Source organism: Stegostoma tigrinum, chromosome 38 (assembly GCF_030684315.1).
Source record: "Stegostoma tigrinum isolate sSteTig4 chromosome 38, sSteTig4.hap1, whole genome shotgun sequence".
NCBI lineage: Eukaryota > Metazoa > Chordata > Chondrichthyes > Orectolobiformes > Stegostomatidae > Stegostoma > Stegostoma tigrinum.
Genome location: NC_081391.1, coordinates 11,337,039 through 11,355,140, shown reverse-complemented (window position 1 = coordinate 11,355,140; position 18,102 = coordinate 11,337,039). Strand labels below are relative to the sequence as shown.

Below are 18,102 nucleotides of genomic sequence, written 5' to 3'. Positions count from 1 at the left end.
TCTAGATTTTTATAGGTATTACTTAAATAAGAAATGTTTGGAGGGATATGGGCCATGCGCAGGCAGGTGGGACTGGTTCACTTCGGGATTATGGTCAGCACGGACTGGTTAGACCAAAAGGTCTGCCTCCATGTAGCTCTACAAATGAGACAGCGTATGCTGGCTTTCACCTGCAAGAGAAAGCGAAAGAGAGAAAAGGAAAGAGATTTTCCCCTTGTGGGGGAATCCCGAATTAGGATATGGGAAGCATAACTCAAAAATAAGGTGTCATTTTAAGGCATAGATAAGGAGGAATTTTTTCTCTCTGAGGGTTTTTCGTATTTGAAACTCTCTGCCCCAAAGCATGGAGACTGGGCCATTGAATATATTCAATGCTGAGTCAGGCAGATTTTTGCTCGACAAGAGAACCAAGAATTATGGGCGAAAGACAGAAAATTGGCATTAAGGCTGCATTAGCACAGCCGTGTTTTTACTGACAGGCAGAGCAGGCTCAAGGAGCTGAATGGCCGACACCTGCTTCCATTTTTTATGTTCTTATGAATCAGACAACAAAGGATATGGAGACAGATGAAATAGAGAGAGAGAGAGAGAGAGATGGCAGGGGAGCAAGCAAGATGAAGAAGTGGTTGAGAGAGTGAGAGAGGCATGGTAATTATCAGCGGATAATTTTAAAGCTACGATATCACAAGGTGTAAAAAGGATTTCCCTAAAACACCATTGACAAATTGCAGTCATTTTAAAAATAGAGCAATTCAAAGCGCATGAAGTAGTATAGAAACAACATGTGTGCCTTCATCAGAGACATACTTGGGCATTAGCCACACAGCTTGGGCCCCACTGTTGATAATGACAGTCTTTTTTTAGTAAGCTATTGATCTCAGTCATGGCTGACACCTGTGGGAGGAGAGAGAGAGGCAGAGAGGTGGAGATTTTCACAGAGGTCATTTCAGATTTTCGGGCCCAGGGTACCTGAAAGGTTATCACTAATGGTAGGGTGTTTTTCAGTTTTTCATGGGTGTCAAGAAATGTTGGCTTGTGTTTTCTTCAAGTGTGTGTAACAATTGTTGACTCTGCACACAATTCTTTTCAAGTTGGGTCCCAGAGACTACTTGATTTTCTTTATCTGTGAGGGCGGCAGATGGAACATTATGAGTACATAAGCACACTTATTCTCCTGGGTATTGTATTGCCATTACATGATCTATTAAGTACTTGTACACAATTAGTGTGCATGGACATGTAGATGTACCATATGGTCCAAATAATAGAGTCTATGATTAATATGGCATTCAGCCAACCTCATTGTGTCCAATGTCATTGAGAGCTCATCTGACAATTCTCAGTTACTCTGAAATCAATTGTTACACCTGGCAGAGTCCATGATCTCTTCCAGACCTTGCCTTCTTAAGTATGGAAGGTTTGCATCTGAGTATGTAAGCACTGTGATTAAGGCAGTGTGACTTGTGGGATCATTTGATATTGAAAGACACTATTCAGCCCATTAAGCCTGTACTGACACTTTAAAAGAGCTGTAGAATCCCCGAATCTTTGCCCATATCCCTCTTTTATGAGTATATTTTCAATTCAGTTCCTAGTGAAACCTTTTGGGAGGTGAAATAACTCCACAGAAGCTGGTATCTTATCACCAAGTCACCCTTTATTTACATGTGGAAAGTCCTTGACTCTGGCATAGCTTCATCAGAGTCAGCACCCAGAATGTCAGAATCTCTGAAACAGCTCTTTTTATCTGTCAGCCAGGGGTCCCTGATTGTCCAGGTTAACAGCCCCAATCAGGGAACTCATTCTGTGATATACAGCCGGCTGACCTCATTACGATTACTACAGGAAGCAATTCATGGAAATAGCACATAGAAATCTATTCATTTCCATTTGAGTTTCATGGTAACTGAAATTCGATATAATAATCCGCATCCATTTGCTCTGTATTTCCATGGTATGTCAAATAGTTTACTGCCTTAAAGTCTATCTGTATGTGAAGTATACAAGTACTACTGAACAGCATTTGCTTTGGTCACTCTTCATCCCTCAACCAACAATACTATAACGTAATTCCATGGAAGAGTCCTACCAGACTTGAAACATTAACTCAGTTTCTTTGTCCACAGATCCTGTCAGACTTGCTGAGTTTCTCTAGCATTCCCTGTGTTCTTTTCACTGCAACGTAGGCCTGAATTTTGTTGATTAGGTTGATCGTAGTAAGATCAGGCCTAAGCTCTTGGACATGAATATTAGCAGGCATTATTAAACATAACTCCACATGAGAAACAAAAAGAGAGGGAGCGAGGACATCTTTGATCTCATAATGACCCACTCGCAGCTCCATTGATCTGACATCACCATGATGTGTCTTGTGCACAAGCTTACTAGGTATTCTTAGAGGCATAGATTATTTTTATACAGTCACTCACAGGTTATGGGTGTAACTGGCCGGGTCAGTAGGGTAGTTAAAAGTCAACAATATTGCTGAATCCCCTACTATCAACATCTTGGGGTTGTCATTGACCTGAAACTCAACTGGACTCACCGCATAAACACAATGGCTATAATAGTAGGTCAGATGCCAGGAATGCTGTGGAAAGTAACTCATCTCTTGACTCCCCAAAGCCTGTCCACCATCTATAAGCCACAACTCAGGAGTGTGATGGAATACTCCCCAGTTGCCTGAAGTGGTCCAGCTCCAACAACACTCAAGGAGCTTGACACCATCCTGACAAAGCAGCCTGCTTGATTGGCACCACAGCATCCACTCTCTCCATCTTTGATGTTCAGTAGCAGCAGTATGTACTATCTACAGGATGCACTGCAGAAATTCACCCAAGATCCTTCCAAACCATGACCACTTCCATCTGGAAGGTTAGGGGCAGCAAATACATGGGAACACCACCCCCTGCAAGCCACTCACCATCCTGACTTGGAAATATATCCTTCACTAATACTGGGTCAAAATTGTGGAATTACCTCCCTAATGGCATTGAAGGTCAATCTATAGCAGGTGGACTGCAGTGGTTCAAGAAGGTAGCTCACCATCACCTTCTCAAGGGCTGCTAGGGACAGGCAATAAATGCAAGCCAGCCAGTGACTCTAACATCCCATGAGTAAATAAAAATGCCTAAGATGCAGTCCTGTTCCTACATAGTTCTGGTTCTCAATCAAATATTTAAAAGGTAAACTCTTTATGTATCTCAGTGTACTATAGGACTGGACTGTTGATTAGCAGTTTTAATATGATTTTAACTTGACATTAACCCCTCGTTTAACATTTTGTCGTCACTGTTCTGTTACCTGCTGAATTTGTTGAACTGTTCTGTTAGTACACAGTTGTTACCTGCTTGTATGTTTTGAACCTGCTTACTTAGCCTCTGAGTGAATGTTTTGATATGGGTCAAACTGGTATTCAGCCAGGGACTGCAAACATATTTCTTGAACAACATAGTGTTGATATGATTATTATTAACTCCTGAGTTTGGGACATATATGGAGAGAAAATTTATTTCTATGACTTCACAGCTACAGATTTTCTTCTAAAGCTACTATTTTCTCAAATAGTTCTATGATAGTCTGAAAACTACACTTTCTCATAACTATGTTACTAAAAACTACCATTTTCCTGTGGTGCACAAGTTATTTTCAAGATTTTATATTTTTAAGGAAAAGTCACTACACTTCATGTGGAATGACTTCATTGGCTGTGAAGTGCTTTGTGATGTCCTGTGATAATAGAAGAAGATATAGAAATGCAGCTTTTTTTTTTCTCTTTCATTCATCTCATATCTCTTTTGTTGCTCCTTTACAGTAATAAAATACCCACCCCCGGATTCAAGCTCTTCTTCATGTGAGATTCTTTCAAGACCTTTCTTCGAACTGGATCTCATACCTTCTATGGCACATTGTCAAAGCTGTCCACCTCAGCAGCACATTGGTGGGAGGGCATTCCCTCCATTATACTCTGGACTAGGAGCTCCATAGTACAGGTCAGAATTCTGAGGTTGTACTGAGATGAGCAATTTGCCATTTATAGTGGTTGAAGGCTTCATATTTGCTGGAGAAATGTGAAAGTATTAATTCCACATGCTTTGTAATGACCCGTTTTCTGATGTACTTGTTAATATATTTTGTAGTAATGATAATATTTTATATTATATGAATTCACATATTATATGAATTACGTTTATCTGCTGGTCTGACCACAGGATGTAGATAATCGAGGTCATAGAATCACAGAACCCCTATAGAGTGGAAACAGGCCTTTTGGCCCAACAAGTCCACACTGACCCTCAGAGCATTCCAACCAGAGCCATCTCCTTACCCTTTCCCTATAACCCACCTAATCTACACACTGTGGGGCAATTTGGCACAACCAGTCTACCTAGCCTGCACATCCTTGGACTGTGGGAGGAAACCAGAGCACCCAGTGGACATGGGGAGAATGCAAAAACTTCACACAGACAGTCATTTGAAGGTGGAATTACCCACGTCCCTGACATTGTGAGGCAGCAGCGCTAACTGTGCTGCCCTCACCACTGTGTCACAGCCGCTCTTTCTTGAGTCAGCAAGAACGAAAAATCATGAGCTTCTGTTAACAACTTTTCAGTCAGCATTAGAAGTCACTGGCAATGTGGCCATGGCTGCGACACAGTCGTTACATCACAGTAAAAATAAAGTCACCATAGTCCCAGAGGATCATTAGAGAGAGAGACGACTGGTGGTGAGTTTCATCGTTGGTGGTCCCTCACAGACAAAGATGCCTCCCTTCCATTCACAGGGTGAGTCTGTAAACAGCCATATAGACCCATGCAGCTTTCACAGGCTCTGTTACACTTGGCGCAGAATGTGTTTGCATGAAGGGGTGGGTGGGTGTTGGTGCAGTAGTGCACTCCTTTTGCTGTTTTCGCCTGGCCTCCACTTTTTCCCGATGGCAGGTCTCGAGGTGGCAAATTTAACCTAACCGTCACCATACTTCAAGTGAGTGGTGAAGTTGAGAAAGCAGAGCCTTCATGGTGATCTCAGCCAGTGTAGGAGTTGAGCCTGTCCTATTGAAGTTTCCCTACCCAAGAAAGGATATATTTAGCATTGATGGAGTACAGCAGAGGTCGGCTAATCTGATATCATGGATGGCAGAACTGTCATGTGACTGGGTCTGATTTCACCAGAGTTGAGAAAAATGAGAAGGGATCTGGTTGAAACATATAAAATCGTATCGGGGCTGGACAGACCAGATGGACGTGGGAAGTTTCCTCTAGTTGGGGAATCCAGAACCAGGGAACACAGTCTCAGGGTTCAGGGTGGGTCATTTAGAATTGATTTCAGAAAACATTTCTTGACTCAGAGGGTAGTCAACCTTTGGAATTCTGTACCGCAGAAGTTTTTAGAAGTTGGAGAAGAAAGAGATTGATGTATTTTAGATATTAAGGCATCAAGGGGTAAGGAGAGAAAGTGGGAAAATGATTTTGAGACAGAGCATTAGTCATGAGCATACTGAATGGCTGAGCAGGCCTGAACGGCTGAATGGCCTACTCCTGGTCCACATTTCTATGTCCCGAAGATGTGTCACAGAGGTATCATTAAACAAGATTTGATACCAAGCCTTATAAAGAGATCTTGGCAGATGACCAGAGGTTGGTTAAAGATTAGGTTTTAATGAAGGGAGAGGTGAAGAGATATGGAAGTTTGAAGATGGAATTCTAGACCTTTGGGCTCCAGCAAAAGGGGGCCAGATATGAATCATAGCTACTCAAGAGACCAGAATTAAAGAAATTGATGAATTTTGGATATTTGTGGATTGGAGAAGATTGCAGAAGTAATAAGGAGCCAGAAGTATTTTTCATGCTAGCAACCTCTGAATCTAGCACCATGGGCCCTTTACTCCTTTAGGCTGCATATTGTTCATTAGTCTAGAATCTGTAGAAGTAAGAAACCTTTCTGCCTTCCTCACTGTTAAGTTGCCATACCGTCCTAGTTTCCCTTCCAAAGCGGGGGAGAGGGGATAGATGATAGAACCTTTTGAGCTGATGACATACTACCTTGCCCCTTTTTGGGAAAGCCAGTTACATTTTATGAGACTTAGACACTTCACTGAATGAGAGGAGAATGCTGATTAGTTGGCAAGTAGACTCTAATTGGTAAAGGTGTTGCCATGGAGAAGGCATCAGTTGATAATGACTGACAGCTAACTGCCAAACATGGTTTAAACTTTAAACCAAGCAGATTTACTCTGGTTGTTCAAAGTATCGCCCTGAGAAATGAACCAGTGAATATGTCGAACCTTTTCACAAACTCAGGGCATCCGCAACAATGAAGTACTTTCGTACCGAACACAGAAATTGCTGGAAGAACTCAGCCAGTCTGGCAGCATCTGTGGAGAAAAAGCAGAGTTTACGATTCATGTCCAGTCAAATGTCTTTTGAATGTTAACTCTGCTTTCTCTCCACAGATGTTGCAAGACTGGCTGATTTCTTCCAGCAATTTCTCCTTTTGCTTCCAGTATCCACTATCTACAGTTCTTTAGATTTTTTTTGTTAAGCAGATTTGTAGTGTATTCAGTGCTGTACTGAAGGAACACAACAGTCAATTTACACACAGCAAGCTTCTGCATAGCAAGATAAAATTATGATTGTGTAATCAGTTCTTAATTGAAATTTAATGAGACAAATGTTGTTCAGGACTTCAAGAAGAATTTCTCGCTCTTTTTGAAAACAGTGTCACAGAATCATTTACTTCTGGCTGTAACAGCAGACAGGTCTTAGTTTAGTGTTAATTTGAAAGACTGCACCATTGACAATGCAGCACTCCCTCAGTGGGGGCTGGTGTTCCAGCCCAGGTGTTACAGTGTGTGTATGTATGTGTGTCATGTGAGATCTGGCTCTGATACAGCTACGACTAGCTATTGCTCACACCACAAAGCAAAATGGCGTGGGAAAGGGAGGTTGGGTATCATCATGCATCTCTCAGAAGAATTCTGTCCCCAGCCCTACACTTCATGCTGAGTTTGATCGTGGTGTTGCCGTACATCACGTGAAGATCCCAACATCTTCCTGCCACTATCTCACAATTGGCCTTCCTGCCTCACCAACATTTGAGAATGTTAAGCTTACAATTTAGACCTATTTAAGGGCCTCAACCCACTGGCACTAATATTGACCCATTGACAGGCTGGGGGCTCACTTATCAAGGAGCATTCCACCCCGAGGCATTTGATCCAAGGGACAGGCCCAGACTGTCACTAGCCCCTTGAAATTGATATTCTTGCAAATTATCTTGATGAGTTCAAGGCAAAAAACTTTGACAAATTGTGTCTTTTTTCAGCAATGCTCAACTTCTACTTAAATGGAAACTTATATTTATCTTCTGTATAAAGGATTATCTTACAAACCAATGATTAAAGTTTCTATCGTGAATTTCTTTCCTTGGACACAGGAGCTGTAGTATATTGCTTGACTTGCTAGACTCTCACCTCCCATTCAGCATATTGGACAAACTCCACTTATTCATTAGAGATACAAACCTCTTTCTGTTCTCAATGGCTCCACTATGCCTCAATACTGAAGTCACATGTAAAAGTGCTATGTTTTAATAGCTATTTCGCCTTGTGTTATACTTAATGGTGACAATCATCATTCCAAATGGATTTTGTGTTCCTGGCAGTTAACCATGGTGAACCCATCATGATTTCACATCAGGAATGCAACAAAGATATGAGTCCCAAACCTTTCTCTTATTTAGTCACCCTATATAGAGATCCTTGTAATAAGGTGCAGACAAACAAACACAGGAAGTTAGCACTTAAGTGTAGGAGGCAATCAGAAAGGCTAATGGAATCTTGGGCCTTATTTCGATGGATTTGAAGTATAGAACATAGAACATTACAGCGCAGTACAGGCCCTTTGGCGTTCGATGTTACGCCAAACTGTGAAACCAATCTGAAGCCCATCTAACCTACACTATTCCATTATCATCCATTTGTTTATCCAGTGACTATTTAAATGCCCTTAAAGTTGACGAGTCTACATTGTTGCAGGCAGGGCATTCCATGCCCTTACTACTCTCTGAGTAAAGAACCTACTTCTGACATCTGTCCTATATCTATCGCCCCCTCAATTTAAATTCCTCCATACCAGGCAACATCCTGGTAAATCTCTTCTGCACCCTTTCCAATGCTTCCACATCCTTCCTATAATGCGGTGATCAGAACTGTACGTAATACTCCAAGTGTGGCTGCACCAGAGTTTTGTACAGCTGCAACATGACCTCATGGCCCCGAAACTCAATCCCTCTACCAATAAAATCTAACACACTCGTAAGCCTTCTTAACAACCCTATCAACCTGGGTGGCAACTTTCAGGGATCTATGCACATGGACACCGAGATCTCTCCGCTCATCCACACTACCCACAATCTTACCATTAGCCCAGTACTCTGTATTCCTGTTACTCCTTCTGAAGTGAATCACCTCACGTTTTTCCACATTAAACTCCATTTGTCACCTCTTAGCCCAGCACTGCAGCTTATCTTCTTGAACAAGGGGACAACATTTCTTATCTTCCAGTCTTCTGGCACTTTTCCTGTAGACAATGACAACAAAAAGATCAAAGGCAAAGGCTCTGCAATCTCCTCCCTAGCTTCCCAGAGAATCCTAGGATACATCCCATCCATCCCAGGGGACTTACCTATTTTCACACTTTCCAGAATTGCAAACACCTCCTTATGAACCTTAATCCCGTCTAGTCTAGTAGCCTGTATCTCAGTTTTCTCCTCGACAACATTGGCTTTTTCCTGTGTGAATACTGACAAAAAATATTCATTTAGCACCTCTCCAATGTCTTCGGACTCCATGCACAACTTCCCACTACTGTCCTTGACTGACCCTAATCTTACTCTCGTCATTCTTTTATTCCTGACATACTTATAGAAAGCTTTAGGGCTTTCCTCGATCCTACCTGCCAAAGACGTCTCCTGTCCTTTCCTGGCTCTTCTCAGCTCTCTCTTTAGATCCATCCTGGCTAACTTGTAACTCTCAAGCACCCTAACTGAGCCTTCACGACTCATCTTTACATCAGCCTCCAGCTTCGTCTTGACAAGAGATTCAACTTCTTTAGTAAACCAAGGCTCCCTCGCTTGACCACTTCCTCCCTGCCTGACGGGTACATACTTAACAAGGACACGCATTAGCTGCTCCTTGAACAAGGTCCACATTTCAGTTGTGCCCAGCCCCTGCAGTTTCCTTCCCCATCCTGTGCATCCTAAATCTTGCCTAATCGCCTTGTAATCGCCTTTCCCCCAGCTATAACTCCTGCCCCGTGGTATACACCTATCCCTTTCCATCGCTGAAGTAAACGTAAGCGAATTGTGGTCACTATCACCAAAGTGCTCATTTCCCTCCAAATCTAACACGTGGCCTGGTTCATTACCCTGTACCAAATCCAATGTGGCCTCGCCTCTTGTAGCCTATCTACATACTGTGTCAGGAAACCCTCCTGCACACATTGGGCAAAAGCTGATCCATTTAAAGTACTCAAACTGTAGCGTTTCTAGTCAATATTCGGAAAGTTAAAGTCCTTCATAACAGCTACACTGTTACTTCTGCTCCTGTCCAGAATCATCTTTGCAATCCTTTCCTCTACATCTCTGGAACTTTTCAGAGGCCTATAGAAAACTCCCAACAGGGTGACCTCTCCTTTCCTGTTTCTAACCTCAGGCCATACTACCTCAGTAAACGAGTCCTCATCAAATGTTGTTTCTGCCACCGTAATACTGCCCTTAATTAACAATGCCACACCTCCCCCTGTTTTACCACCTTCTCTGATCTTACTGAAACATCTAAACCCCGGAACCTTCAGCAACCCATAGGGAGCTCTTACTGAAACTGTGCAGGCTGCTGGTGATATCAAAGCTCGAGTACTGTGAGCAGTTTTGGTCCCCTAATTTAGGGAGAAATATAATTTTGATGGAGGTAGTTCAGAGAAGGTTCACTAAGATGATCCTTGGTGTGGTGGGTTTATTTTACAAGTAAAGACTGACAGTTTGGGACTCTACTCACTGAAGTTCAGATGAATGGAAGGTGACCTGATTGAAACATGTAGGATTGTTAAGGAATTTGACAGGCTAAATGCTGAAAGGATGTTTTTTCTGATGGGTGAGTCTAGGAACAGAAGTCATCGTCTTAGAATAAAGGGGCACCAATTTAAGACTTGTGATGAGGAGAAATTTCTTGTCTCAGAGGTTTGTGAGCTTTGGAACCCCTTGCCACAGACAGCAATGGGGTCAGAGCCCTTGTGCATATTTAAGGCTGAGATAGAAAGAATCTTCAAGGCTTAGGAAAATGGGTATGAGAAATAAAAGATCAGTCATGATCCTATTGAACGGCAGAACGGGCTTGAAGAGCCAAATGACCTTCTGTTGTTCCCACTCTTATGGTGTATTGATCTAAGGTGCCAAAATTGGAATAAAATATAGCAACATACGAACAGCAGTAGCCCAATCATCCTCTCAAGCCTGTTCCGCCATTCAGTGAGATCATGGCTCTGTGGCTTGACTCAATATACCTGTCTTTGGCCTTTATATCTGAATACATTTACTGAACAAAAACTTGTCTGCCTCAGATTTAAAATTAACGACTGATCCAGCATCCATTGCCATTTGTGGAAGAACGTTCTAAACTCCTACCACCCGTTGTGTGTAGAAGTGCTTCCTAACATTTCTCCTCAACTCTGAGGAAAGGTCACTCGACCCAAAATGTTAACTCTGATTTTTGTCCACAGATGCTGCCAGATCTGCTGAGATCTTCCAGCAATTTCTAATTTTTTCTCTCTTGAACAGCCTGGCCCTAGTTCACTGACTATGCCCCCTTGTTCTAGAATATCACTTGCCCCTGAAATGGGTACCAGTGGACCATGACTCTGGTTGTCTACATGTACCAGACAGAGGCCTAAACCAATTTCTGCTTTACATGAACCTAATTTGAATATGATTAGCAAATTGTTGGGCTGGTCAGGGTGAATGGAGGTAATTGCACATGGCTAGCAGGAGTCATTTCTTGAGCTGAGCTAGAGCACCTTTGATTTTACGAGGCCCAGAAGACACAAAAATTGAACATTTCCTGTGGTTTGCTCCTACTGGCCTTCAGTGATCCCCTTAACAACACTTGATCGGGCTCCTCAAAACCTGATGCCAGTAGACACATTTTGAGTGGATTGTGGGCAAGATTTGTTCCAGGGAGGATCTGTCAGTGAATGAACAGGAGACAGGTAAATATATAACAGGGTGGCTCTGACACTTAATGAAGGACATGTTTATTAAGGTGTAGAGAAAATTCTGTTAGTTTATATGGAGTTTATATGTTAATATATATACGTAAGGGTGCTCTGTTAGTTTATATAGCAGAGATCAGTTAATGTGTATTGGGAAGGTTTGTAAGTTTTTCTTGGAAATATTGATTAGTTTATGTGGGGAAGGTAAGTTGATTTATACTGGATGAACCTGTTCATATATAACGAATATGTTTCTTAATATATGCGCAGGAGGTTTGTTTGTGTATATAAGGAACATGTGATAACATATACAAAAAAAGTCCTTTAGTGTATACATGAGGGGCATTTATTTGTATATGTTGAAAGGTCCGATAGTTTAGATAGGAGGGATCTATTATCAATTATCAAAAAGTTTTGTTGGTTTGTGTAGGGAGAGTGGGTAATGTAATTGGGGGAAATTTTTAATATCTTCAATAATGTTTTTTTTGGACATTAAGGAGATTTTTTAACAAATGAGAAAGTCTATTAGTTTATATAGGGAATGTTGATCAGTTTATACAGAGGTTATCGGTTCATGTACATTGGTGAGATCTGTTAGTGTAAGAAGGGCAATTTGTTGAAGTATATACAGGGATCTGTTAGTTTACACAGGGGAAGTCTGTTAGTGTTTATATGGAAAATCTGTGTATGAATGGAAGGCAGATTTGTGTGTGAATCTCCAAACCACAAACTCAGTTGCCTGTAACAGTTCTCAAGTAGAGAGTGTCATCAGTCACCCAAACAAGGCATGTGGTCTAGGGATAGCTGAAAAATTTACTGTCACAGACTTAAAACTCTACAGTATATGGTGTAGGAAATGGCACAGAGATGGATCTGTTTATTTGTGCCATGTGTCCTTTATATATGTTGTGGCTCATTCAAATATGTAATCTGTGGTGCTAACAACAAAAAGGGGAGATTTTCTTTTGATAATAGTTATTTAACAGTTATTAAAAAAACAAAATTTACTAGTGGAAGTTCCATGAGCTACGATAGATACATTGTTGAATGTATCCTACAAGTAATTGGCATCAAACACAAGGCCACAGGGAACAGGAGAGCTCCAAGTTAAAGTAGATGATCCAGTAAAACCTTACAATGGCCTGTCCTCACTGTGTTGTAAAGGTTTCATATGGTTCACTGCTCGTAAAGAGACCCCAAATGAACTTTCTCCTGTCTTTGAAGTAACATCTTGTGTTTTATCAGAAAATAACTTACATTTATTATTACAGCAACAATGCAGCATTTATTCAGATCTTTTACGTTGAAACCATTGCCTCAGAGCAACATTCTTTTCTCTACCAAACTTCCCTCAGAAGATAATAGGGTAGAGAGGTGGAGAGATAGATTTTCAAGGAACATTTTAAAGAAGAAAAGAGAGATATTGTGAAGGAAAGAAACTTGGGAAGAGAACTCCAGAGAGAAGAAAGAAACTCATCAGGTCTGGCAGCATCTGTGGGGAGAAAGAAAGAGTTAATGCTTTCAGTCCAGAGACTCTTCATTAGAACTCAAAGCAACTAGGAACTGCTGGATTTGCTGATAATGGAAGTGAGGGCATGGAAGGGAATGAGATGAATAGATGGAGGTGATGACCAGAGAGAGAGAGAAAAAAAACTAGAAGCAGACAAGAGGAATTGATGACCATAATGGTGCTTGGGTGGTGGGTTCGGGGCGTGGAAATTGAGTTCAGCAGATGGAGCAGTAGGAAAACCAGGATGAAAATGTTTGAATTGAAGCATTAATAAGCTGCAGCTTTCTGTACTCACTGGTCACCCAAAAATGCTTTACAACTGATAAATTACTTTTTAAAAGAAGGGGGTATATATTCTTAGGCTCTGAACAATGTGGGCTATAATGAGATATTGAGGAAAGTTAGTTGAGATGTCCAATGAAGCTCTTTTTGGCATCAAGATCAAAAAGTGACATTTTCCAACCAACTGTTTGATATTAAGACAAGAATTTCTCTAGTGAGGGGTCTTGGAACATGTATTGCTCACTAGCACCCTCATTATTATGTACTCACATCTTATTAATATGCAGTCTTTCATTCTCACACCCACCAGAGACAACCTAGACAGTGAAAGTTCCCAGCATGAAAGGTGGGTCCACTTTGACTACTTTGGCGAATTGAGGGAATAATCAAGGATCTGGTCACTCACCATTTGGGTTTGTCTGACTATGTCACTCAAAGTGCTGGGCCACAATCATTTTGGGGGCATCCATCCAGTAAATCAGGGGTCATCGCTGCAGGAGGGAGGCTGGGAACTTAATTGTGGACATTGGAGTCAAGATGCTGGCATGCAGGGGGATGACAATAGGGAGGCTGGAGGTGGAGGTTCTGGCCCTGAGAAGAGACTTCAGGGGGCAGCGGGGCAGAGAGGAGTGTGTGGTTCCTCCTCTGGCTGGGTATCTCCTGGCATCGTCTCTGACTTGCAGAGTCATTCAGCATGGAAACAGACCCTTTGGTCCAACCAGTCCATGCTGATCATAACGCCAAACTAAAGTAGTCCCTTGTGGTTGCGTTGGCCCATATCCCTCCAAACGTTTTTTGTTCATGTACTTATCCAAATGTCTTTTAAATGTTGTAACCGCACCTGCATCCTCCACTTCCACTGGAAGTTCTACACACGAACCACTCCCTGAGTAAACAAATTGCCCCTCATGTCTTGTGAAGAAGGGATACCCAGAGGGAGCTCAAGCTCGAGATCCTTTGCCCAAAGTCGCCTTTCTGTTGGTGCCGAGCACGAGCGACAGGAGCAAGGTAGTGTTTATATCCATCAGCCTTTGAGACTGCTGGGCCTGGCTTTTCCGGGAAGCCACCAACCAGTCCATAGAGGAAGCCTGAAGCTTACATACCTGAGGCAGCATGGCCCCAACTGCCAGCTGTGCAACCTTTGCTCAAGCTCCTAATAAGCCTGCCTGCTGCTCCTCTGTCACCTTGTACAGTTTTATGATTGCCAACACCATGGGGTCTTCTCCTGCCTGGATGCTCAGTGTTTTCCATTCTATGAGTGCCAGCAACCTGAGGCATTTCCTTCTTGGCTAACTGCGGAAACATGGATGTTCCCAACTCTAATCTAGCTAACATTCTCACCGAGGTGTCTCTATTGGAGCTGGTGGAGTTACAGGAGGCAGCAATTGCCTGTGCATCTCCTGAGGCGCCCCCTGTATATTTTTCCTCACAGGTGGAAGAAGGGCTGGGTCTTGCACCACTCTCCTGACTGTAGAGACCATGGATTGAGAGAACATATGTAGAAATTGTAGCATGATGATAATGCATTCCCATTAAGGGAAATGGGAGAGTAGCACAGCAATAGATAGTCCCTTTTCTTGCAAAGACAGGAAGTTTCAACATGACCAGTCCCAGTTCTCATCAACAAGGACCAAAATCCTCTCGTTGTAGGGAGTAAGGAACCAAATGTTAGGCATCTCACCCATATCCTGGCTTTTTTGGTCTTATCCCAGGAGAAAACAGCACATGATAAGAAAACTAGAGGGATTGAGTGAGATAAAATTGGGTGTCTCTTACTGCTTGGTGCAGGTGATAGAAAATTGCTGAGGTGCCCCAGCTGAGTAAGCAGGCAGCACAGAGGACATGTAGGTTAGTATGATGATGTGTTTGCAGAAGTGTTTAAATAAAGTGAGTATTTTGTTTATTCATTTATTGAATGTGGGTGTCACTGACTGGGCCAGCATTTATTGCCCACTTCTATTTGCCCAAAGGGCAGTTAAGAGTCAACGGCATTGCTGTAGGTCTAGAGTCACATGTAAGCCAGACCAAGTAAAGATGGCAAATCTCCTTCCCAAAAGGACATTAGTAAACCAAATCGGTTTTTATAGCAATTGAAAGTGGTTGCCATCCAGCTAGTTTTTTCATATACAATTCATATTTCTCCATCTTCCACAATGGGATTTGAACCCATGTCCTGGACTGCCAGTGCTTGACCGGGTACCTAAAGACTTTCTAAATATGGTGCTGTGGATGTCAGGATACCCTAACAATGGTGAGTACTTGAGCCTACGTTGAGTGGAAGAATCCAGCTAGCGTTAAACAGGAGGGAAGCATAGGGGCATGGTACCTTGTTAACAAGACAAGGTTGAGACAATCATGTGAGAAAACCTCCTTGGCTTCACAGAGACAAACCCTCCATGAAATTTGATGAAAATGACACTTAGCCTTTTTCTTACAAAAATCAGCCCTACTTATTCTTGTTATGTGGCCAATTGTGGTAGTCATTTGGTCACTTTGAATAAATGAGAGAATAAATGATGGTGCTGGATGAGGGAATAATGTTGGTGAGGTCACTGGGAGAATTCTCTGATCCCCACTGAACAGTCTCTTGAGATGTTTTAAACCCAGAACATGCAGAAGTCTCATTTAATGTTCGAGTTGAAAGATTGGCTGAATTGTCAGCAAGGATTAGACGGTTGTAATTAAACAGGAGTTGTCTCTAACGAAGCCCATTTTGTATTTGTTGCACATCAGAACATTCTTTGTTTCAAGAATGTAGCCACATCACTGGAGAATAATGTGGAGAACACCACAGACAACTATTCCAACTGCCCTCTCTCCTGCAGTCTTAAAACTTGATGAGTAATTCCTGAAGCACGGTGATTGAAAGGCATATGCCGTGAGTGTTCTTATGTTCGCTTTGATGAGGTATAGATTTACCTGAAAGGCAAGGTGAATTACTCTTTTCAGATCAACTGTATTACTCAGTCAAACTACTCACTGTGAATGCACACTCCAGTTTGTCTTGGGAGCTGTCCTTAGATCACGCTATTGTAAGGGTATATTATTGGAGCATTCATAGGGATTTGATATGGATTCTGTGCTGGAGCCTTTCATCAGATTCGCAAGGCTCTCAAAAAGCTTTCCGAACAGCCATTGATCTGAGATTGATGCTACCCTATCCCTGCAAATTGTTCCTGGATTTTAATTAATCACTTCAATTCTGTTATTGAACTGCATCCATTTAAATTAATTACAGATAGTTGCCAAGTTCTGAAGCATTTGTACTGATGGATATCTACCAGGGTTTGCTTTGGAGAGTCTTACCTCTGATAACAATCTGCTCTGGGAGTTATATTACTGTGCCAGTTATGCTGTAACATTGAGTATGCCTGATAGCCAAGTATTATACTCAACAGACGATCTCTAGCAGGCTTTCTGTCTATATCTAGAACATAATAGAAGTATATTTAAATAGTGATTTTTCTATGTTAGAGTACAACAGTGTCATAGGAAGGGGTATTGTTAAGTTGGAGACAGTTCAAAAGAAATTTAGCAAGATGTTGCAGTGTGGAGCTGGAGGAACACAGCAGACCAGGCAGCATGAGAGGAGTAGGAAACTTGATCTTTCGGATCAGGACCCTTCTTCAGAAACAGGACCCTTATTTCAGAAATCCCTATGTCTGAAGAAGAGTCCTAACCCGAAACATCAACTTTCCTGCTCCTCTGCTGCTGCCTGGTCTGCTGTGCTCCTCCAGATCCACACTGTATTGTCTCTGACTCCAGCATCTGCAGTTCTTGCTATCTTTTCCAGGATGTTGCCTGGTATGGAAGGTTTGAGTTACACAGAAAGGCTGGATAGTCTGGGACTTCTTTTGCTGGAGTGTAGGAGGTTGAGAGGTGACCTTACAGAGATTTATAAAATCATGAGGGATATAAATAGAGTTAATGATAGGTGTCTCTTCCCTAGGATGGGGGATTTCAAGACTAGGGGGCACATTTTAACGTGAGAGGAGACTTAAAAAAGACATGAGGGGCAAATGTTTTACATAGAGAATGGTTTGCAGATGTGGAATGAACTTCCTGAGGAAGTGTTGGATGTGGGTATAATTACAATATTTAAAATACATTTAGTTAAGTTCATGAATAGGAAAAGTTTGGAGGGATATGGCCCAGGAGCAGGCAGGTGGGACTAGTTTATTTTGGGGCTATGTTCAACGTGGACTGGTTGGGTTGAAGTGTCTGTTTCTGTGATGTATGACACTATGACTTTGACCCTGTGACTGGAAAAGTAACCTGGGATCATGAGTTTAATTTTGAGTATCCTAAATTGTAAAATGACATTCAGTTTGTTTAGGTCATTAATGAACTGACACAGGATTATGATGATCAAAAATGTTGGATTGTCCTTAAAGAGGTGCAGCCTATCCACTAATATCTTTCAGGGAAGGGAGCCTATGGCTTTTGGCTGTTCAGGCCTCTGATTGACTGCAGCTGTACATGTTGTGGTTGCCGTCTGCAGTGTACAAGGAACATTGCCTCGTCAGTGTACCGCAAATCCCGAGACGAATGTTTATTAAAAAAAAGACTTGGAGAAAGAATGAGCTGAGCTAGTGAAGTGGTGCCGTGATCTCGCTGGATAAGATCACAAGAAATAGGTGCAGCAATAGGTCATTTGGCTGCTTGAGCCTGCTCTGGTGTTCAAGGAGATCTTAGCTGATCTGTTGCAACCTGACATCCTTTTTCCTACCATTACTTGGCTCACTTGTAGATCGTAAATCTGTCTAATTCGAGCATATTCAATGATCCAACATCCACTGGGAAAGAGAATTACAAACATCAGCAAGCCCTTTGACAGGCAATATTCCAGCTCAGCTCTGTCTTAATTAGGAGACCTCTCACTTTTAAATGGAGACCCCTAGTTTTAGATACCATGCAAACACCCTATAAATTGAGTTTAAATTCCACGACTCATGTCTTCAGACTGTTATTCCATTCCTCTGGGATTATCAGTATAGTAACAAGTCAAATTTATTACCAAACACATTCTGTTCTTTTCTTGTAATA

General features: G+C 42.0%; 1 protein-coding gene across 7 annotated transcripts in view; it reads left to right on the top strand.

Moving 5' to 3' along the window:
- Positions 1-18,102, top strand: part of LOC125447318 (protein phosphatase 1 regulatory subunit 29-like) — a 400,071-nt gene that overhangs the window by 210,353 nt on the left and 171,616 nt on the right. For 5 of the 7 annotated variants that reach the window (XM_048521644.2, XM_048521643.2, XM_048521645.2 and 2 more), the window contains one exon: positions 3,815-3,992. The exons of the other annotated variants lie outside the window; for them this stretch is intronic. The gene's annotated coding sequence lies outside the window, so the exon portion shown is untranslated. The remainder of the gene's footprint in view (positions 1-3,814; positions 3,993-18,102) is intronic. 7 annotated transcript variants of the gene reach the window in all.